General features: G+C 41.6%; 1 protein-coding gene across 3 annotated transcripts in view; it reads right to left on the bottom strand.

The window, feature by feature from the left end:
• The window catches only part of TBL1X (transducin beta like 1 X-linked), a 253,238-nt gene that overhangs the window by 93,086 nt on the left and 135,660 nt on the right, over positions 1-24,492 (bottom strand). For 2 of the 3 annotated variants that reach the window (XM_077815487.1, XM_077815494.1), the window contains exon 4: positions 12,554-12,661. The exons of the other annotated variant lie outside the window; for it this stretch is intronic. The gene's annotated coding sequence lies outside the window, so the exon portion shown is untranslated. The remainder of the gene's footprint in view (positions 1-12,553; positions 12,662-24,492) is intronic. 3 annotated transcript variants of the gene reach the window in all.

Raw genomic sequence — 24,492 nt, 5'->3', positions numbered from 1 at the left:
TGAGGTCTGAATGTAATGTCAGTCTTGTGATGTTAATCCATTTGTCCATGCCTAGCGAGTCCAAACCACAACCGGCCACTAGCTATCCCAGCTTTCTTAGTACTACGCTGTACTACTGCACTTGGGCAAGTCAGTGAAATCTTTATGAAGGAAAAGACTTACACTAAGATACTTCATTACGAAGTTCAGTGAGTTTGGACAGCTAGGTGTACAATTTCACCTGCAGATAGCAGATAACAAGTAGCTTGTTAAATATAAAAACTTTTTTTAAAGTGGCATATTTTTACAAGAACAGCTGGATGCCTGGATTGTAAAGTTCCAGAAGCAGATTTTGGGCATGTAAGTGCAGGGGAGGAATCCAAAAAGTAGTAAGTTTGTTCAGAGATAAAAATCCAATTCTGGTGTTATAATTTATTGGCTTGTATTCAATAACTGCTATCTTCAACTATCTTGTGGGGATTTTCATCTGAAATTTGGTTTACGGTTTTTACCTTACCTGCAATGCAACTGAAAAGAAACCAAAATATCCTCCCCGCCAATTAAATTAGTTGTATTAGTGAGATTTAGGATTAGGGCCCTACCAGATTCACAGTCCATTTTGGTCAATTTCACAGTCATAGGATTTTTTAAACTGTAAATGTCATGATTTCGGAGATTTAAATCTGAAATGTCATGATGTTGTAACTGTAGGAGTCCTGGCCCAAAACGGAGCTTTAGCGGGGATTGCAAGGTTATTGTCGGGGGCAGCCAGAGAGCAGTGAGTGCTGGCTGGGAACCCAGCTCTGAAGGCAGTGCTGCGGCCAGCAGCTGTGCAGAAGTAAGGATGGCACGGTATGATATTGCTACCCTTACGTCTGTATTGCTGTCTTCACACCTCGGCCCTCGGCCAGCAGCCTCCACACTCCAGCTGCACAGCTCTGAAGCAGCAGCACAGAAGTAAGGGTGGCAATACTGCAACCCCCCTACAATAACCTTATGACCACCCTGAAACCTCCTTTTGGATCAGGACCCCCAGTTTGAGAAACACTGGTCTCCCCCATGAAATCTGTATAGTGGAGGGTAAAAGTACACTATAGACCAGATTTCGTAGTCCATGATGCGTTTTTCATGGCTGTGAATTTGGTAGGGCCCTACTTGAGAGACAGGAATCTATATGAATGTGTGATCTATCTGTATAGGTATTGTACATTTGTGCGCACACTCACACAGAGTATGTACTGTGACAGATCCAGACCAGTGGGGTACAGGAGTCTTGTAGAAGACAAATATACTGGCTACTGGATGAATAGTTTTCTGTTCCCTGAGTGACCAGAGCAGGGGCTGCCCTAGAGCAATCAGGAACCTGCTAGAACCAGTTAAGACAGGCAAGCTAATCAAGACACCTGGAGAAAATTAAGAACTTTCCAGAATCAATTATGGCCGGCAGGCTAATCAGGACACCTGGTTTAAAAAGGACCTCCCATCAGTGGGGGAGGGGGGGGGCGTAAGGAGTTGGGAGTGAGAGGATGTGCTGCTGGAGGACTGAGGTGTACAAGTGTTATCAGACACCAGGAGGAAGGTCCTGTGGTGAGGATAAAGAAGGTCTTGGGAGGAGGCCAGGCGGAAGTAGCCCGGGAGTTGTAGCTGTCACGCAGCTATTTCAGGGGGCACTCTAGACAGCTGCAATCCACATAGCCCTGGGCTGGAACCCAGAGTAGAGGGCGAGCCCAGGTTCCCCTGAAACCTCCCAACTCCTGATCAGATACAGGAGGAGCTGACCTGGACTGTGGGTTCCACCAGAGGGGAGGTCTCTGGGCTGTTCCTCGACCTACATGGTGGATCAGCAGAGACTGCGGGGGTTGTTCTCTTTTTCCCCATGCTGGCCAGTGATGAGGTTATCTGAGTGAATGGCAGATTTGAGCCACGAAAGGGCCAAACTGAGGGCTGCCGTGAATTTCTGAGGCAAGCAAATCCGCTAATAAGCGCAGGACCCACCAAGGTAGAGGAGGAACTTTGTCACCATATGCATACTAGGACTATGTAACAGTATGTTTCGCATCATGTTCTTCCATGAAAATAGGCAGCAGAGACAGCCCAAGATTTCCTCCCACAAGCATTCATTCATAGGAAAGTATGTTCCTGTGACTTAATTCTCACATTACATGGAGATCCAGCTACTCAATCACAAGTCCTTCTTTCACAGAATGCATATTTCAGAGCCTTCCATTTAGATGACGTGCTCTCTTGCCCTCCCCTCCTCTTTCCTTGTCCCATCTCCTCAATAGATCTGTGAACCAGTTCAGTTTTCTCTTTATTTTATTAATAATAAAATATATTATGTAAAGATTGATGAATATGACTAAACAATAAATATAATCCAGGGAGTAATCCAATCTGGGAAGAGAAAGGAGGAAGGAACCCAGAGCAGTCCTAATTGTAAACTAAAAAAAGACTTTAAAAATGTCAAAAGGAAAATCTAGTTTCAATTGTGGTCTTAAAAAACCTCTGATCAAAATGTTTATTTTGCCATTGTCAAACTGTGAGTGCTTGTTTTCAATTCCCATCCCAACCTCTATTTAAAAGATAAACACTGCAATGCACTTACATGACATTTTCCTTTTCTAGCTTACAGTTAGGAAGGAAAACATTTAACTAAGGCTATGTCTACATGGCCCCACAGTTTGGAATTAGGGGGCATGAATGAATGCATACTCGTGTGCTTCGCTGTTGATCCTCCCTCATCCCCCACCTCATCCCCCACTATGAGCAAACTAAAAGATACCTATCAGAGTAGCAGCCTTGTTAGTCTGTATCTGCAAAAAGAAAAGGAGTACTTGTGGCACTTTAGAGACTAATAAATTTATCTGAGCATAAGCTTTCGTGAGCTACAGCTCACTTCATCAGATGCATCCGATGAAGTGAGCTGTAGCTCACGAAAGCTTATGCTCAAATAAATTTGTTAGTCTCTAAGGTGCTACAAGTTCTCCTTTTCTTTTTAAAAGATACCTAATTCGTGTTAATACCATCTTCTTAAACAGGCCTAAGTTAATGCAAAGGAGGTATCTTTTTGTTTCTGCTCGCAAAGTCCACATGGGGGAGTTACAGTGTATCACTTTGTGGTCCTAACTGCAGGGTTGTGTAGTCAGGTCTTAAGACATCCATAGAACACCGTATTGGATCCATGCTAGCAGACCCTGATTCAGGATCAGGGCCTAGTAGAAAACTAAAAGGAGCTTTCTTGATTTTTTTTATCTGAAATAAACTTACCAGGATTAAAACACATATTATTTCAGCCATCTTCTGGGAGCCTAGCATCTCCTTGCAGAAACCTCCAAGAGGTCATTTATTTTTTAAACTGAACTGGATTAGAAGTTCAGTATGTGTCTGTGCATGGGGTTTGGGGAAGCTGGCTTTAAGACCAGCAATTTGGGGGTATATTTATTTAGCTGAATTATAGTAACTGCAGTTTTATATCCTAACGCAGGGATTCTCAAACTTCATTGCACCACCACCTCATTCTAACAACCAGAATTACTACACGACCCCAGGAAGTGGGACCAAAGCCCGAGCCCCATCACCCTGGGCAGTGGGGCAAAGCCAAAGCCGTGGCACCAAAGCTTGAGGGCTTCAGCCTCGGGCAGTGGGGCTCAGACTGGCTTCAGCCCTGAACCCCAGCAAGTCTAACCCCAGCCCTGGAGACCCATTTTGGGGTCCTGACCCACAGTTTGGGAACCGCTGTCCTAATGTAAATATCAGGATGACGATCAATATAAAACAAAAACCCAGTGAACAAAACTTTGAAAAGCAATCATTCAGTTCTTGTTCTGAGCAATTAAACAGGATCAAATTAGGGCTAACTAGGAATCCTGGCACACCCAACATGGTACTCTCCATTCCCTTACTCCCACACCCCTCTTTTGGGCAGCAGCAGGTTTCAGAGTTGAGATACATGGTAGAATTCACACCTCTTGGAGCTACTGATGCACACAGTCTGCAGACTCAGACAGGTATTAGTTACACGAGGTTCCTGTTTTCAAGATTTTCTGCGTATCCACAGAAATGTCTACACTGAGCACTAAGCCCAGGCTCTGACTTGGGTTTGAGCCCAAGCTCCCCTCCGAGCCACACAAAAATCAGTCTGACTTGGGTCAGCAAGCACTCAGAACCCAGATCCTAGATCCTGCCATGGGGATGGGTAAGAACCTGAGTCCTGCTGTGACTCAGGTCCAAGCCCTATCATTTTGAAGTAGGGAGGTATCTGGAGTCAGAAAGTCTGTGTAGTGCAGAACGGAGGTGTTAGCATGCTTGTGAGACCTAGGTCCAGCCATTGTAAACCCAGGTTTACAATGCAGCATGGATGCTCAAGCACAGGCTTGGAAACACCAAATCCATAAACTTGGGTCCCACAGATTCAGGCTGAGTGTGAAGTGTACACATACCCCAGTAGGGCTAACAAGCAATTTTTTTTTTAAATGAAAGCCAAGATTTTGTTATTATTCTGTGACTCCAGTATTGGGATCCTAGGCACAGGCCTACTGTACCCTATGCCTTAATTTCTTAACTGCAGAGCCTGATTATCATTTTATTAACTTTACCATAGAGGTATTTGTTTTGCCTACACTGCTCTCTTCTCATCAAATTTCACAACTTGCAAGTGATTGGTATGTTGAACTCTGAATCCTGATGAACCCTACAAATCAAATGGAGCGTAGAGAACAGTATTGAGAAGTCACAATGTTCAAAAATCATGAGCCATGCCCCAAACAATCATGAGCTTCATTTAAACATCATGAACTTTTAAAAAGAGTACATTTTGAGTTCTCTATATTTTCAGGTTTTTCTCAGCAACCCACTTCTAATTTTTTAATTTTTAATTAAAGCTGGAGAGATTGTCTGGTAATAACCTGATTCCAGTAGAAAGAAAAACACCATATATCTCATGATAAAAATTGTGTAAGTTATTAACAATGGAACAGTAGAGTTTCTTTTTTTTTTCCTTCCATCTCTTCAGTGCAATTCACAGGAATAAAAAAATGTTTCTCTAATGGAGACGTTCAAATTCTAACCAACTACATTTTTGCTAGAGGTAGTTGGGTGCTAAAAGAAAACGCTGATCCATTAATACTTCATGAATAACTAGCATTCGCTAAGTTATGATTCATGGATTGCATGAGAAGTATTAATGATTATATGGAGTGTCATAGTGTATATTCCTGAAATATTTGAAAATGATGAAAGTTTAAACAATGTTTATTTTTAATGTTTTAATGTTTATTTTTCCAAAAGTTCCTAGCAGCAGTTAATTATTTTCCACTCAGCAAACAGAAACAATTTAATGTGACTTATGTGAGTAACCATACATTAGGAATAATGAATACTGAGTAGTCAAAGTGCATAGTTCATGAACTGTCCCATAGGCTTTAAATTATTTGTTGAAACTTGCTGACAAATACATTTTCAGAAATCAAAATCAGTTTATGAATGGTTCATTAAATAAAAAGGGACTATATTGATAATGAATATAATTACAAATGAGTAGTTTGACCATTTCTATTTCATCATGTTTATGTAGACATGAATGACCACAGTGCTAAATCAAGTTTTCTCTGTGATTTTGGAAGCTTCCCCAGCTGCCAATGCGATAGCACTACTAATGTTCCAAATAAATAAAACAAACAAACCAACAACAAACCCCAGTTACCCTTTGTTTAGAAAAATCAAGATTCCTGAGTAACAGCAGCGCACTAACATGTCACATAACTTACAAAACTCAAGCACTTAAAAACAAGACAATAGTTAATTGCATGGTAAATCTTACACTGCCTATATCACATAAATCACATTTTTACCAAGTACAAAGACATGTACATTGAATTAGAACAAACAACCTTAACTCTGACTCACAATGAAATGTTTTCTTCATTAATCTCAAAACAAAGAGAAAAGCCATCTGAAAACCTACCAAAATATTTATATAACTATGATTCGATTCACACACACACACACGTATGTGAGAATCGAATTAGAGAGAGAGAGAGAGAGAGAGGTGACCTTAACATAAGTCCATGCATGAACATAATTTTACCATAAATTAATGTTACATATTTTGCTATTAAACTTCATATGCAACATTCTAGCAGTATTCAAGAAACATCATTTCTAAGCAATTAACAACAACAAAAATATAGTATCAACTGACATAAGCACAAAATCTTTATTACTTACTATCTCTAAAAAGAACCTAGATATCAAAATTAAGGTATCGAGATATTAAAACTAAACAACAATCTAGACAGGTGGCAATTTGTGAGTACTCTTTGACGTGCTAAGAATTGAGCACATCATCTTATTTTTGTTACACCACCTCCCACAAGCCCCATTCAGGCCTACTTGTTTGGCTCATCCATCTGTTATGTCTACACTTTTAGACTTCAAGCCCTTTGGAAGAGATACTCTCATTTCCTATATATTTATACAGCACTTAGCACAATGTGGTCTCAACCTGGGGGGGCCTCTTGACACTACTGCCATATCTATGATAAATATTGGCCAAGATTTTCAAAAATGACAAGTGATTTGGGGGTCTTTAATTTTCAGAGCCCAACCTGAGACACTACAAAGTGATTTGATGCTCAGCACTTGAAAATCAGGCCTCTTTTAAGATGTCTCAAGTTGGACACCCAAAATCACTAATCGCTTTTTACAATCTGCACTAATGTGTCTGCTTGTTACATCAGCAGTGTAAAATTTATTCTCTTTCCATAACAGGTCAGATACCTACATAACTGGAACTAGAACTCTTACCCTACAGCCCCATCAGGGCCAGGATCATGAAATCCAGACTGAGAACTAGCCTCTGATACGGTTAGACATTTGTGGTGCAAGGAACCTTCTTTTAATGGATAGCTGGGTCAAATCTAGTAACAGGGCTCTCTTGGCCATACGAGAACTATGAGGCTGACATCAGTCATAAATTCCAAGATTCCAAGACCAGAGGAGACCACCACTGTGATCATCTAGTCCAACCTCCTGTATAACACAAGCCATAGCACTTCCCCCAAATCATTCCTAGAGCATAGTTTTTAGAAAAAACAAATTTTCAGTGATCAGTGATAGAGAATCCACCACAAGCCTTGGTAAATTTTTCCAAGGATTAATTGCTCTCACTGTTCATAGCTGCTAGTCTGAATTTGTCTAGCTTTAACTTCTAGGCATCGCATTATATTATACCTTTCTCTGTTAGATTGAAGAGCCCATTATTAAATATTTGTTCCCCATGTAATCAAGCCACCTCTTTAACTTTGTCTTTTTTGGTCCAAATCTTTATCACCATGTTATGCACAGGATGATTTAGGGAGACAATCAGCACTGGCTCTTAAATAATATAATTAAGAAGATGTGCACCTGACTGACTGAACATTATGTGGGAAGATGAAGAGATCTTCAATGGACTATCTATCCTCACTAGTGTATGGGCAGAGACAATCCAGTAGCAGAGAGAGGAGCTCATATTGTGAGCAGGTTGAACCCCATGACATGGGCTCAGTAACTCTCAGCGAGATTTTTCTCTGTCCCTTGAAACGGTCTTCTTGACTCAGACAGAAGCCTGTGGCTTTTTATTTCCCTCTTACTGGTTCAGGTAAGCCACTGGTATGGAATTTTCTGACCAAACTTGCACTGGTTCACTTGTTAAAACCCACTGGAATGCAAAAAGGGCTTTTTACAGATTTTGGCTCGAGAAAATTATGTGAAGCTTTACTAGAACTGTTTTTTCTTGAGCCATTCTATCATTAAATTGTACAGACTCATCTGCCTTTAAGGTAGGTCAATATAGATTGGGCAGACAGATTCCCTTTAACAGATTAAAAGAGGCCTGGGGCTACCGCAAAATGGAAAAGTTCAGAGGAAGATATATCAATGCAAGTTATGCTCTTGGGTAGTTCCAGTTAGTAAAAGTACAGCTTCAGATTCCAAGAAGAGAAAAGTCCAAGTGATGTTGTCATTTCCTTCCAGTCCCATGAGCGAGAAAAGGCCGAAAATGCTGGAGGTAAAATGTTGGCTGTTTCACTGGTGTGAAGATGAAGATTTTGGTTTTATGGAAAATTGGGCCACATTCCACTAGAAGTGGGACTGTATGAACAGGACAGCCTGCATCCCACAGGTGTGGGAGTGGAGGGTGCTAATCTTCTGGGTTGTAACTAGCTGGAGCAGCCAGAAGGGCATTTAACTAACAACAACAGGAAAGCTTTCTAAGGAGGCAAATTCAGTACAACTCAAACACAGCTTACAGTGAACAAATTGAACTGACAGGGCAAAGAATGTTATGAGAACCAACTGAAAATTTTCATATGTACTAATGCTAGCCAATGCTGAGCAAAAAGCAAGAGGAACTCAAATTTCTCATTGATGAGAAGAAATTGGATATAATTGACATTACTGAAACCTGGTGGAATGATTCACATGATTGGCATATTAAGGTCACAGTGTAGTAGGTAACACCTCCCTGGGGGCCCTGGGTGACAGGGTGGGTACCACTCTTGCCTCAGAGTTTGGAAAACAGTCCTCTTGTGCCACACTCAGAGCATTTGCTCCCTTGTGGGGGAGATAGGAGGGGCAGGAATTAGTCCAGAAGAAAAAGTCAGGATTCTCCCAGAGCCAATAAGAGGCAGAATCGAGGTACTTCAGAAAGTCAAAGAGAAAAGAAAAGAATCGGTCCCATTCTTTCCTCAGAGAACTTGGGCCCCCAAGGCTCTTAGGAGGTTTCCCCAGTGAGCAATCCCTTCTTCCAGAGGCTCAGGGAGCTCTAAGCTACAAACCAGTCCTTCAATGCCACTCCCAAACTGAATAGGGAGTCTCCCTTTTAAAGCCCCGCCCCTCTACAGGCTTGACAGATCTTGCAGGTCTGCCAGGTGAGCTGATTGTGCCTTCAACCCCATCTTGACTAAGGTGGGGATACACCCCACCGCACATTAGTTATAATTTATTTAGGAAGGATGGAGGGGATAAGAGAGGTAGAGGTAGCATTTTCCATTGAAAACATCGTTACTCGTTTAGATTTATCGATAACTCAGAACCACAGGATCTTGAACACATATGGATCAATGTCCTAACAAAGCTCCAGAAGGAGCATGGGTGGGGGGGTCTGTTACAGACCAGCAACTCAAACCAGAGAACAGAATCAGTTACTCCATAAGCACCTGTCTGTAATGTGTGAAAAGAATAATTGTGTAGTGAGGGACTTCAGTTGGGGAAACATATGTTGGAGGTTTCATGAAACCAGTTAAAAAAAACAAAACTTTATTGGTTTTTAAACATTATAGATGACAATTTTCTAATACAAAAAGTATTGCGCTCAATCTGAGGTAACCCTATTTTGGACCTCATTATAATGGATAAAGACTAATTTATTCACTTGCCTAGAAGCTTGTGGTTGCCTGGGGACCAGTGATTATGACCTGATCACATTCAATATGGGCACACACTGGATAATAAATACACTTGGTACTTCAAAAGGGCTAATTTCCCAAAGATGAGAGAATTTATGAGTTAAATTCACTGGAAAGAAAAATCTAGACCAAAAAATGTGAATGCAAACTGGGTTCTTTAAAAAGAATTTATAAGACAGCCAATAAGCAATGATTCAAAAAAATCAAGAAAGAGAACAACTTTGGCTAAAAGCCCAATCTGGTTCAGTGGAGTGAAGGCAGCAATTAGAAAAATAACATATAACAACCAGAAAAAGGGGGAAATAGATATAACTCATATAAATTATAAGTTATGAAGTACAGAAAAGTAATATGGGAAACTAAGGACATTGGGAAAAAAATACATGACTGGCAGGGCTAAGGACAATAAGGAATTAAGGCAGTGGTTCCCAAACTTGTTCTGCCGCTTGTGCAGGGAAAGCCCCTGGCGGGTTGGGCAGGTTTATTTACTTGGATACGTGCCTCGGTCCGTGCCGCTTCCAGCAGCTCCCATTGGCCTGGAGCAGCAAAACCGCGGCCACTGGGAGCCGCAATTGGCTGAACCGGCCAACGCAGCAGGTAAACAAACTGGTCTGGCCCGCCAGGGGCTTTCCCTGCACAAGTGGCAGAACAAGTTTGGGAACCACTGAATTAAGGAATTTAAGTATATTATATACAAAAAATCATAACAAAGATCAATAGACCCATTGCTAAATACACATGGTAAAACTGTTAATGATGCCAGAGGCGGATTAAGGTTTCCTGGGGCCCTGGGCCAGATCACTCCTTGTTCCGCCCCTTCTGCCTGTGGCCCTGCCCAACAGCTGCACCCCTTTCTGCCCCTTCCCCAGGGTCCACCCCTGTTTCACAGAGGGTCTTGGCTTGGGGACCACTGAGGAGGGGGTTCTTCCTCCATCCCACAGCTTCTGCCAGGGTTGGGCTGAGGCTGCTGGGGGGGAAGGGGTTTCTCTGTCCTGCAGCTTCTGCCAGAGATGGGGTCAGGCCGTGGCCGGGGGCTTCCCCCGTCCTGTGGCTTCTTCCAGGAATGGGTTCAGCGGTCACGGGGGGAGGGGGATTTCTCCTCCCCACACGCCTGGCACTGCTGCTGGGGAGCGGGGTCACGGCGCAGGGGTTTACCCCGCCTGGCACTTCTGCCACAGAGCAAGGTTGGGGCATGGGGACTTTTCCCACCCTGCCTGCCCGGCGGCTAGGGCTCTGGGCTTCCACCCTGGGTGGCAGATTATTTTTCCAGGGGGCCCCCTGTTGATGCAGAATGCAGAATCCGCCACTGATGATGCAGAAAACACATCAATAAATATTTTTGTTCTAAATTTGGAAGGAAGCAGAATGATGTACTTGTATCAAATGAGGATGATCAAACTTTCCTGTCCATTAGTAACTAAGGAGGACATTACACAACATTTATTGGGATAAACGTATTTATATCCACAGGCTTGGATAATTTGTATCCAAGAGTTCTAAAAGGGTTGGCTGAACAGACCTCCAGCCCACTGATGTTAATTTTTTAGTAAAGCTTGGAATATCAGGATGACTGCAAAAGACTGGAACACTTCTAATGTTGTGCTAATAGTCAAAAAGGGAATGCCCCAGCTAACTATAGGCTGGTGAGCCAGACAACAATCCCAGGCAAAATAGTGGAAAAAGCTGATATCAGATTCAACTGATAAAAGAATTAAAGGATAGGAATATAATTAAGGCCTGTCAACATTGTTCTATGGAAAATATGTCTTGTCAAAGAAATCTGATTTAATTATTTGATCAGATTACAAGTTTGGTTGATACAGATAACTGTGTGATTATAATATACCTAGACTTTTGTAAAGCATTTGGCTTAGTACGGTGTGACATCCTGATTAGAAATTCCTCAGAAATTTAATTTTTCAATGAAACAAATTCCAGCAAATATTTTTATTTTGAATTTTTTGAATCGGCATTTTGTCTTTTGTCCCTCCCCATCCCTTTCTCCTTTTTTCCCCAAAGGAAAAAAGGGAGATAAAAAGGGGAAGGAAAAAAGTCTCTGGACAATGGTGAAAGGAGAAAGAACAATCTGCGAAGAAAGGCATATGGAAGGAAACTTTAGAAAGTTTATAACCTAGCCATAATCACAATGTTCCCCAGAAGCTAGAGATGATGAGGCAGGAACACCATTGTTGAAAAGGAGCCAGCTGGCCCCTAATATGGAGTTGCCAGAGAGCTAGTCAGAATTCCCTGAATGTATAAACTGCTACACCTGCATATGATAACCAATCCTTCATTTCTGTAACAATGGTGAGCCAACATATTTTGGATGAGGAGTAGGGCTGTATGTAAAAGTCTTGATCTTCCCCTATATTGAAGTTACATAGGTCTTTTTCCCAAACAGATCTTTAAGGCCTTGATCTATATGTTCCCTCCATAGGAGTCCACCAATATAGAGAAGGAATCAAAACTTAACCAAGAATTCTGCACCAGATCATTGACAATATGCCCTGCAGGCTCTCGTTGGCATAACCCCCAACCCTGCAGATAGATGCATGACGTCTTGGAAAGTATCATGCAAACATTTTGATACCATACCTAGCAAAATGGAAATTCTCCAGGACCCATTAAGACAGATCTCATGAAGAGAGAAAAATAATTTTGTAAGGACTCTAGCCTAATGTAAATGGACAGACAGTTCTAAATGAATGTAAGAAAATTAATACACTCTCTAACAGCAGATGTCTGAGAGTTGATTCCTTCCATTGTAGAGAATTTTCTGGAGCAGCTAGCTAACACAGAATCCACTTTATCAGCGATAGCTTTTGCTCTTTTTCCTGGCAATATTGATAATTTGGAGACGTTTATAAAAAGGAATTTCAGGAAAATGACCAACAATATTTATAGACCTTTTATCAAATGAGACTGAGGGAGTTGGAACTGTCTTAGCCTTAAATGATGGTGCAAGTGGAGACTTAACAACCAAACTTTTTCTACAAAAATGCAGGTGTGCCCATGCTGTGCTCCAGCTGTGACCAGGATTTAGGCCAGCAGAGAAAAATCTGAAAGTGGGGAGAATGGGAGAATAGCATTCTCAAGGTAAGTCCATGTTTGGAATTACTTTGGTTTACCTGGTCGTGAGACCTTTGAGCTGCTGAATGCTGTTCCTCGCAGGCTGCTGTCGAGAGTCTGGGGGTTTGCGTTACCATTGAGATCACCACATCCGACAGTAGATAAGTCTGGAATGAGAGGCAGAGAGACCCAGTCAGACCGGGTTACATGGCCTCAGAAGAGGAGCACTTGCCAGTTTTCCTCTTGGCCTTCTCGAGTTTATCAATCATTTTTAATATCCATTGAGATGGGAGGCTTATCTGAACCATGGGGGAATAAAGCTGTGACAGAAAAAGCTATAGAAGAGAGACACACAAAGACTCATGCTGCTCAACTGATGCACGTGTGGTTGTGAGGCAGGTTGTAGCAACTCAGGACGCTAACAGGAGCCTCAAGACAACCTGGATCAGAACGCAAAATTCTGCCATTTCAATGGGCACTTGCACTGTTCAAGTCTGACAACAGAGTTGCAGCTGAATAAAATACAGACAATTTCCCTACTGCAAGCAGAGCTTCCCCCTATAACGGGAATTTCCAGATGGTTTAAGTTCACTTTGTGCCAAGTAAGTGGAACAAAATGAGCTTGGTAGACCAAAGCATCCATCCCTTGGTCTTCTGGGAAGGTCAGGGTGGAAATCTTTATGGAATCAAACATAAAAGGTGTGCAAGAATTTTTATATCCACAAGAGCCTTTTTCCTGCACTCTTCAAATATCAGACGTTTCTGTGCCTTCCTTTGTGTCTTTCCAGTGGAGCCTTATTTCATAGCCCCCTTCTGGAACAGCCTTCATGTGCCTAACTTACTTCTTGATGTTACCCCAGGCTACATTTCAAGCCTCATTTCTTCTGCCCACCTTATGTCTTGTGTTCTTTCTAATAAAACAATAAAATGTATCAGGATAAAATGATTTATTTAATTTCTTAATGAGTTATATTATTTTCCAAAGACTTTTGATAGCTCCTAGAATCACACATTAAATGTGTTTTTTAATGAAACATTTAATTCCTCAATCAATTTATAAAATAAAGGTATTTGCAACATCATTAGAGGTTAGCTTTCATGAATCCAGTCCTGATTTTCCACCTGTCTTGAACAACATACTCATTCTCATTAGTACAAGGTGACTGTAAAACATAATAAATTCCAAATTCTATACCCACATGCATACTGTTTTACTACACCCATTTTGCACAAGTGTAAATGATTCCACAAGGGACAAGGCCTTAGGGAAATCAGGCCTTCCATGTTGTTCCAATTAACTTTGATATGAACAACAGATGAACTATTCCTGAATGGACAAAAGCAGGGCTATGATTGTCACAGAAATTTTGAATACATTTAACTGCAGAGGTGTGGGGAAAAAACGAGTCATGGAAAGGGGGCAGTAGGACAGGGTGTTGTAGAGTCAGCCCACACTGCACTCACTCCCTCAGTAGTGCCTCCTGTCCTTTGGGGCTGGACTCAGCTCCCTACTCCGGGTGCTGCAACCTAACGCACAAGATAGCAACACCACTGAGGTTAGGATGGAGGATAGAGGGAGGGACAGACGGGCCAAACCTGCATGCACCTGGTCACAACATCACTCAGTTTGGAAACATTTCACTCAGTTTGGGGTATTTCATGGACTTCCTTCAAATTCACAGTTTCTGTGACCACTGTGACAAAACTATAGCACTAACTAAAGTCAAAGCCTTTTGAGTTTGTCTAATGAATGTGTACTCCCATATATTTATAGAATAATGAGAGATTTAAGCTATTTCATGCCATCTAGCCATCTTGACAGCTTGAGGTTAAGTGGTTTTTCTTTCATTTCTTCTCTTGTGAACATTATGATCCCCTTCTGCAAAACATCTCCAAAAACTGTGATTTTGTAAATATGGAAAGTGGTACCCTAAATATGTTTGGAAGACTATACTGTTATAATCCCTGTTTCCATACTTAACTGAAAAACTCATAGAATATTAAATATTAAATTTTTAGCCCATATTCAATATCCTGATACTTGTGCATGCAACAAAAGACAAGTTATAATGGTGCTGGTCTAGACAACAATTAACTGATTCATGTTCTATCCCTCTGCAGGAATCATTGATTTTAACACATCCTGTAAAGCAGATAAAGGCTCCTACTATAGCTCTGATTTATTTAAATATTGTGTGACTGCATATTTAATGCTTTCCATTCTTATTATACTCATAAATTTGTCAGACTAAGGCTTCTTACAAATGTTGGTGCACTGTATCATTGCCTGCTTTTATCAATAGCTTTCTCAAAAATACTATTAGCAAAGCAACAGACCCATTTAAAGGCCATTCATCTTTTCACTTTTGCTATATAGAAACAAGTATTCATTATGATTTATATTATTATTATTATTATTATTGCTTATTGAAGGCATTAGACTTGATCCAGGTGGCTCCCCTAGCCCATGTAGTGCCTTGCAGACTTCAATGGGGATCTGTCTACAATGGGGGTCTGCTAACAGATTAACACTGTTGGCAACACATACTGATAAATGAACAACCAAGCTTTTGCTGGAAGAGAGGGGTTATTGCTGGAACACTTCAGCCATATTACTGACTACATTTGGGACCCAAATGTTGCCAGTTCTATAAAAAGTCGGGAGGCTATTTATTTTTTTGCGTTGATGTGAAAGCAGGTGGAACAATCATAATTCAAGGATATTAGCAGAAGGCCAGAGACCTTCATCTCTCTTTAGCTCTATAAATATTTAATGTATCCAAGTTATATTAACCCTTTTTCCTGCATCTAATTTATGGATACATGAAAAAAAAATCAAAGTGCTAATCACAAGATAATGTTTTGGTTTTGTATTTTGATCATTGCAGTTATGAGAACAGTTATTGTCAAGTATTAACAGTAAATTGAAATTGGATATTTAGTAATGTGTTATAGAAATCTTTTATGGAGAAGACGCAGTGGACTCCTGGAAGCAAAGCAAGAGACTGATCCTGCAGCATTGCTGTTAGCGGTAACATTTTCATGGACATCATTACTGCAGGATCAGGCACCAAATCAAGGGATCAGAATTCAGGAAGTTAGTAGCACTGGAGTGGCAAAACACACAGCCCAGGAGGCGAGAGCATCCTGTGTTCTTGGTGCTAAGGACTCCAGCAGATTTATTTTAGCTGACAGACTGGAGGAAACTACGTACTGATAACTACTCAAGAATAGAATGATAATCTCCTCACTGGCAGAGCAAAGGAACAAAAATAGGTGGTAGTGAGGGGGGTGACGGTGTTAGTGGGGGAAAGCAGAATTTTACTATACACAGTTTACTTTCTGAAAAGCAGATTTTCTCTATCAAATTTGCTGTGTGGACTAGAACCTGGGACAGATGACTTCCCACAGTGCCACTGGGAGGCCATGCAGAGCCAGAGCCAGCGAGCACTGCAGAGAATAGGTGTTGCAGGAAGTACCACCCAAGGGAGACAGAGGGACAGTACCCTGCGGCCCTCTACCGGCCAAGCACCCTATTTAACTCTGGGAGTTGCCCCAGGAAGTTGTCTGGCCAACCACACAGACTTTGGCCTGCTGTGACTCCAGACTTTATCTTGTCTCCTGATCTTCAGTTTCAAATCCCAAGCCTGACACTGACTCTTGCCTTCTGACTCCAGTCTGGTACTCTCTCTGATCTCAGACTCTGGCCTGACTCTGACCCTGATTCCAGCGTGGTACTACCTCTGACCTCTAGTCTCTGACTTTGGACTGCCTCTGACCCTGATTCTTGCTTACTGAACCTGGCTCTTGCAATTCCTCTGATTCCTGCTTAGTGACTACTATCCCTGATGTGTAGACCCCAGCCCAGCAGCGACCACTAGGCCAGACCACCAACACCCTGGTCCCTTACATGCTGTGGCAAAAAGGGTGAATGTGATGCTTGGCTGTAAAAACAGGGAAGCAATAAACAGGGAGATGATTTTACCTCTCTATACAGAATTTATGAGACCGATACTGGAATACTGCAGCCAGTTCTTCTGATTACATTTTAAAAAGGATGTTGAAAAATTGGAGAGGATGCAGAAAACAAAAGTTGTTCAAGGGGTGTAGAGAATGCCTTGCAGTGTGAAATTTAAAGAGCTCAATCTCTTTAGCTTATCAAAAAGAAGACTTACAGGTGACATGATTACAATGTATAAGTACCTTCATGGGGAGATAATACTGGGTTTAAAAGGGTCTTCAATCTCTTGGAGAAAGGCACAATAAGAACCATTGGGTGGAAGCTGAAGCCAGACATATTCAAATTAGAAATTAGGCACAAATTTGTAACAGCAAGCATGATTAATCACTTGAACAAGCTACTAAGGGAAGTGGTAGATTCTTCATCTCTTGGTGTCTTCAAATCAAGATGGGATGCCTTTCTGGAAGACATGCTTTAGTCAAACACAAGTTATTGGGCTCAATTAGGTGAAATTTAATGGCCTAGGATATAGAGGAGGTCAGACTAGATGAGCTAATGATCCCTTCTGGCCTTAAACATTATGAATCTATGAACTGCCTATGGACAGAGACTACAATCTAGTCTTGTGGTTAGGACACTGGATTGAGTAACAAGGTACGGGTTCAATTGCTGGCTCTGCCACAGACTTGTTGTGTGACCTTGGACAAGTTATTTAATCTCCATTCTCTTCTATATAGGTCCTTATACTGCACTCATCACCTTAGTATCTGGGCACCTTCCTGTAGCACATTAAGTAACATGACTAACAGCTATCATGTGTTTGTTCTCTCATTCTCTCCAAAGGGGGAGTGTGTGCATGCAGTGGAGGGGTTTGTTTTTGAATATTTTTTATAATATACACACACCTCTGGTGCTATATGTTTAGGTTCCAGAGGCACTTTCTTTTTCTAACACGCTCTGTGACTTGGCTGTGAAATGACAGTTAATACTTCCTCTCTCTCACTCTTTGTCACTCTTCTCTAAATAGATGGTAAACTCTTTGAGGCAGGGACCATTTACTAGGGTCTTGGTCTGGTGCCTAGCACAATAGGGCCCGAGTTTCATCTGGCATCCAGCCATCTAGTAATACAGGTCAGAGGTTCACAAACATTTTATAAAGGCAACGCACCAACTGCCTTTTGTTTTTTTTGGGGACCCACCATAATCCTTGCTCCCTGCACCCCACCCTCAACCCCACTCAGACCTCTAGCCCCCTGCTCCCCAATCTCCCTTCCTCTTCTCAGCCCAAGCCCCCTGATCCACTCCCCCCAGCCCCCTTGCTCTAACTCCTGCAGCCCTGTCCCACTCCTGCAGCCCCAGCCAGCTCCTCTCTCCTTGTGGCTGGGCTACAAGCGCTGCCAGGCTGTGACTGTCCACTCGCCAGCTATGACCGCTTCCTTATGACCAGCAGAAGAGAGAAATGGGGGGGGGGGGCGGAAAGAAGGGGAGAGAGGGATAGGTAGTGCCTCCAGGGCACACACAACCCATCTCAACCCTTCTTGCAACCCACTGTTTAGGGAACATTGATACAGGTAATAAAACAATCATACTTTCTATTTGCATACTAACTTACTGTGATATATATATATAAAAAACCTCTGATTTCTGAGACCCAAAGTATCCTGGCATGTCCTTTTACAACAAAATAAAAAAAGAAATACTTCAAATGTTAGCTTTAGTGGAAAATATTGCCACATAACAATAGCCTAGAAGTTTTAATTTTTTTTCTGCTTAAAAACAGACGTCAGAGAGACGGCTTTAACTCTCTTTTCTGTCATTATTACATCTTCTGCGGCGAGAATGCCAAAGAAGTTGACTGTATGTAAACAACAACACAGGAGAGCAGTTCTCATATGCCTCCGATACTCTATAATCATATGTCTGATGCTTGTGGTTTGGAATTAGACTTTGCACCATTCCTAAAAATATGAAAATCAGCCATCAGAATATGCTTGAGCATGTCTGTCAACCACCATTACTCTCAATCTTTAATTCACGTTTATAAGACAACACTGTTGTGTCATGCAAAACAACAGGAGAAAAAAAGCCAAGAGATGATATCTTGGTCCTACTGAAATGTATGACAAAATTCCCACTGAGTCCAGTGACTTCAAGATTTCATCCAAGGACTCTAACCTTTTGTTGGAGAGAAGGACATAGATATTCAATGGCTATACACTCTATATGTAAAACTTTGTGTGAAGACTGATTTTATTTCTCTGTTCTTTTCCCCGTGGCCTTCATAGGCATAAAAGACCACCCATTTGGGGGAGGGATTTTTGGAGAGGGACCGGTATCTCCGGCTTAGATCTAGCATAGCACAGGGAACACTGCACATAGTTCTCTACAACTCAAAAATCATAATTTATCTGACCATATGTAAATATATTTACTTCCACCATTGTATCTACATCCAGATCAGATACTTACATCCTGGACATGACTGAGGAGAAATCTCTATTTGGGCCAAACTCTGACCTAGGCCTTTAATCTAGAAGTCAATGAAGTTAAATCCACTTACCCCAAGTCTGAATTTGATTCTGTCCATATTTATTCAGAAGTGAAAGATGAGTACATCTATCTACTGCACCTTTGCTCCTTATCTAGTCTCCCTTTAAATCCTGCATACATTCATTTCGGATCCACAGGCCAGGTTTACAAAGGTATTTAGGAGTCTAAAGTTGAAGACAGGTGCCTAATGAGATTTACAAAAGCACCTAAGCAGGTTAGGTGCCTACTCGCATTGAAAAACTAGTAAGAGTTAGGTGTCTAACCTGCTTAGGTCCTTTTGTAAATCCCATTGGGCACCTGTCTGCATCTTTAGATGTCTATATACCTTTGTAAATCTTGCCTTATGTTTCAGAACAGCGTTTAAACACAATTGTGGCACAGTTCCAACCAAACCATTTTCTTACCTGACTTGACCAGCCACCATAGACAGGGCAAACCAGATGCCAATTTTACTGGCCTAGTGTTTAAATACTAAATTTAAATTTAAATTTCCCTAGCACTGTTCCTTAAACCATTATATTAGTGTGTGGGGATGTGTGTCTTATTTATATTTTCCCCTTCCAGCAATGGATTTTATTTTATTTTTTATATATAAGTTAGGCAGGCCACTTTCAGTAGTACACAAAACCAGAGAAGCCTCACAGGAGGAATTTAACTTTCAGCCTCTAGAAAAGATGTGCCGTCTACCTAATACATGAAATGAATGTTTTGTATCCTTTCAAAGTGATAAGCAGCTTTAATATTTTCAAACAGTCCCTGAGGGGTAACCTTTAGTACTTGTACGGAAACCAGAATATATGGCAAACTGCAGGATGCCATCGTTAAATATGTCACAATCCGGCAAACTAAAACCCAAGATATCATGTCTGAAAGATGCTTTAAAAATATATGAAGCGATTCCTAAAAAGTATATAAATCAAGAAGACTAAATGTGCTGCCACCTGCAAAGCTGCTGAGAGTGATTTGGGTTTTTAATTTCTTTTTTGGATTAATATTTTACATAAAACCACACCAGCACCACTAAAATGCAGCCACTTCTGGGACACAGGCAACAACCAACTTGTTGCCAAAACCTCCACCCATACTGTGCTGGGCACGACTACTCTTACAAAAAAGGGGCAATGTTTATACCCAGGCTAGTCAAGAGCTGGGTTTTTAACATCTCCATAAAAATCTCTCCCTAGTAAACTGCATGGTGTTCATAAGAATATAAGAATGGCCATACTGGGTCAGACCAAAGGTCCATCTAGCCCAGTATCCTGTCTTCTGACAGTGGCCAATGCCAGGAGCCCCAGAGGGAATGAACAAAACAAGTAATCATCAAGTGATCAATTTCACTTTATTTTTCACTTTATTATTCATAGTTCAATTTATTTACCTGAAAAAGATGAACAGCTAGCTGAACCGTTCCTTAATTGTTTGATGTACTAGTCATCTGTGTGTCTAGGTTCTTATACTGCCCCATCACCATAGCACCTGAGTCTCTAACTGCTAATCTACACGGAGACTTAGCGTTCAGAAAGGTGGGGTGTGAATGTATAGCACAATAACTTGCTGGACAAAAAAGGTCATATGGACCCTGTTACCGCTCACTAGAAGTTCTGTAGTGTGCACTGAAAGAGCAGGTCAAACTGCACTACAGAACTTTTAGTGTGTGGTAGCAGAGTCCATATCACCAGTTAGTGTGCAGCACGCTAATATGTTATACATCCAGACCCTGGCTTGCTAAATCTCCACGTAGACAAGCCCTGAGTCATGCATCTACTGAATTTGGAAGGGTGTTTTGACCTGGTTTAGCATTGATGAGACATCTTCAAAGTCACATCCGGTGAAGAGGGCAACATAAAATAGATATGAGTCAGCTAGATAAAAACAAATTATGAAATCAACTTTGAGACAAATAATTACAATATGATTGAATAAAAGCTTTCCCTCATAAACAGGTTAACAGGAAAAACACCCTTAAAATGTTAGTCTTATTCTTGAGGACCAGAAGTGATGAATTGGTATCAAGGTCCAATCACACAGAAATAATTCAGTCTCTCTTTTCATGTATAGTTGAGAGAATTATTATTCATGTTTCAATTATACGATAGATGTAGCAGAATTCTGTTCTGCATTATTCAGCTAAGGTGTCAAAAGAGCCTTGCTGAGCTAGAGGCAGATGTATCTAATACAGAGAAAGCTTATAGCTGTAATTCCATTGCCAATGGGAAGCCTTTCTCCCTTTCACCGGAACAGCCTCTCTCAAATGCAGGAAACACTTGTTCAATTAAGAGACTCAATATCACAACAATGACATATCTTGAACCAGTTTGGGTACCCTATTGTGACCTCTTACACAAGAGCCCTATAGGAGCCAAAATAGGTGTTCACCATCGGAAATCTTAATTGCAGAGTCTTTCCTAAATACTTATTCTGCTCAACGCTTCACCCATATGGAGACTCAGTAGGTCCAGCCTTCTCTTCCCTGTGCTACATCTTGATGTAGTAAATGCTGTATTTGTTGCAGCACATCATAGTTTTGGAGGAAAGATAATAAACGTGTCTGGGGAGGCTTTGGCTGTCTGGGGGTAACTGAGAGAAACAGTAACATCATGATTTGTTCAGCCTGACAAGAAAATATTACAAAAAGGATTACTGGCAGCCAAGAGTTGATGTGTGATGTTGCCTACCAAAAATCAAAAACAAAACAAAACAAAACCAGTAAAACCCAGAGTGAATTTGATCTCCACTGGAGGAAGAGAGTATGTGAAAGGAAATGGAAGATGGAAATAAGGCTAATTTCAAAATATGAGACAGAAAGTCCATGAGGATTTTGAACTGCAGTTGCCTCTTGTTGATACAATTAATTTAGGATTGTGTCAACAGAAGGAGATAGATATATATATATATAAAATATATATTAGTGACAAGGTTCCTGCTCTACCTTGGTGGATCTTGCGCTTATTGGCGGATTTGCTCGCCTTGGAGCTTCACGGCAGCCCTCAGCTTGGCCGTTTTTCTGAATTCACAGTCCAGGTCGACTCCTCCTGTGTCTGACCAGGAGTGGGAGGATTTGGGGGGAACCCAGGCCCGCCCTTAACTCCGGGTTCCAGCCCAGGGCCCTGTGGAATACAGCTGTCTAGAGTGCCTCCTGGAACAGCTGTGCGACAGCTACAACTCCTTGGGCTACTTCCCCATGGCCTCCTCCCAACACCTTCTTTATCCTCACCATAGGACCTTCCTCCTGGTGTCTGATAATGCTTGTACACCTCAGTCCTCCAAAAGTCCGCGTTCTCACTCTCACCTCCTAGTGCCTCTTGCTCCCAGCTCCTCACACACACACCACAAACTGAAGTGAGCTCCTTTTTAAAACCCTGGTGCCCTGATTAGCCTGCCTTAATTGATTCTAGCAGCTTCTTGATTGGCTGCAGGTGTTCTAATCAGCCTGTCTTAATTGTCTCCAGAAGCTTCCTGATTGTTCTGGAACCTTCCCTGTTACCTTACCCAGGGAAAAGGGACCTACTTAGCCTGGGGCTAATATATCTGCCTTCTATTACTCTCCTATAGCCATCTGGCCTGACCCTGTCACAATATATAAAGATAGATAGCTATAGATATATAGGATACACATGATATATAATATATATTAATATAGGATATACATGGACAATGAGTAAGGCACTTTAGACAATGGTTATATTCACATAATTCATTCGCAGCCTCGGGGTTAGTAAAATAAATGTTAATTTCTATGCTTACAAAATCCAGCTCCGAAAACAGTTCTGTTTCCTGGTATTTACTCATGAGTAGGATCGCCAGATTTCTAATTGCTGGTAACTGTACACCTGAGGCCCTGCCCCTGCTCCCCACAAGGCCCCACCCCTTGCTCCTCTACCCCCACCACCATCGCTCACTGGATCATCTCAAGGAGCTTGCCTGTAGGTAGGAGGCAGCACCGGCTTAGCAGGGTTTGTTATGGGTTAATCACCTGGCACATCTCACCACCCTGCAGTAACTGTACTTTTGGTTTGAGTACCATTTAGGGATGCCAGGTCCCCTTTTTGACAGAACTTTCTAGTCAAAAACCAAGCACCTGGCAACCCTAAATGGCACCTGGACAAAGAAGTCAAAACCTGGACACGTGGCAACCCTATTCATGAGATTTATTTCTTAACTTATAAAATGGCCTGTTAAGAGTTACAGGCATATATACAAAAGTTAATAAAATAAAAAGAAAGAAAACAAAATGGTCATTAAAAGTCTGGGGGGGGGGGAAGAGGGACACTCCCCTTTCAGAAATATCAAACCGCATTCTCCACTGAACCCCACCTGAAGTAAAAACATGAGGAACAAGATGAACCGTGCACCATTCATTAAAAAGACTGGAAGACTTGGTCCCAGTCTACACACACAAATTGCATAAATTTTATTAAATCCATTTCTAAATTGATGTAAAGGGCTGCAACCTCCTTTTGTGAACACTCTTAAATTTGTTCAAGTGTGTCTTATCAGCCATCCGTTAAAACAATTTAAGAGAGTGTACACACAAGTAGAAGAAAAGGAGTACTTGTGGCACCTTAGAGACTAACAAATTTATTTGAGCATAAGCTTTCGTGAGCTACAGCTCACTTCGTCGAATGCACCCGATGAAGTGAGCTGTAGCTCACGGAAGCTTATGCTCAAATAAATTTGTTAGTCTCTAAGGTGCCACAAGTACTCCTTTTTCTTTTGCGAATACAGACTAACACGGCTGCTACTCTGAAACCTACACACCAGTAGGTTGCACTGATTTAACAAAATCAATGTGGAAAATGGGTTAATTAAATCCACACAATTTCTGTGCCTAGATAAGCCCTGGGACTGCCACCCAGCAAGTGAAGTGAAATTGACACCTCAGAATGCTCCACCACTGAGAACAGTCTGCTTTTGATCTCCAGAAGTTTGGATGCGGGGAGGGACTTTTAGCACTCTCACCTCAGCTGCAACCAACCAGTGGGCGATACACGGTGAGAGAGTTTGCTTCCAGATGCAATTCACATTATTGACACTGATCTATAAAGCTCCATACAGTTTCTGTCTTGACTGGGAAACAAAGAGGAAGCCAGCATAGTCATCTGATAACTGATGTAATGTGCTCCCTGTAGCTAGCACTGCCAAGCAGGCAGGCAGCTGCATTCTGCACAAGCTGTGATTTCCAAGAGGTCTTAAAGGGTAACATATAGCATTCTGACAGGATTTGAATCCAGAAATTGCAAGGGCATGGATAACGGTTGCAAGATCAGGCTTTGACAGAAACAGCTGCAATAAACTTACCAGACACAGATAAGTAAGACACTTTAGGCAGTTGCTGCCACTTGGGATTCTGGGTATGGACAGTCCCTTTATAACTTTGGCATGGCTGGAGCTTAACTTGTTCTGTTTTGCTGCACGTCATTATAAACAGATTTGTATGGCCAATACCTAGTGAAGTTAAATAACATTTTCCCTCATATGTAGTTATTG

Source organism: Eretmochelys imbricata, chromosome 1 (genome assembly GCF_965152235.1).
Source record: "Eretmochelys imbricata isolate rEreImb1 chromosome 1, rEreImb1.hap1, whole genome shotgun sequence".
NCBI classification, from domain to species: Eukaryota; Metazoa; Chordata; order Testudines; family Cheloniidae; genus Eretmochelys; species Eretmochelys imbricata.
Note: the sequence above shows the minus strand (reverse complement) of the source record. Positions and strands in the feature narration are given on the sequence as shown.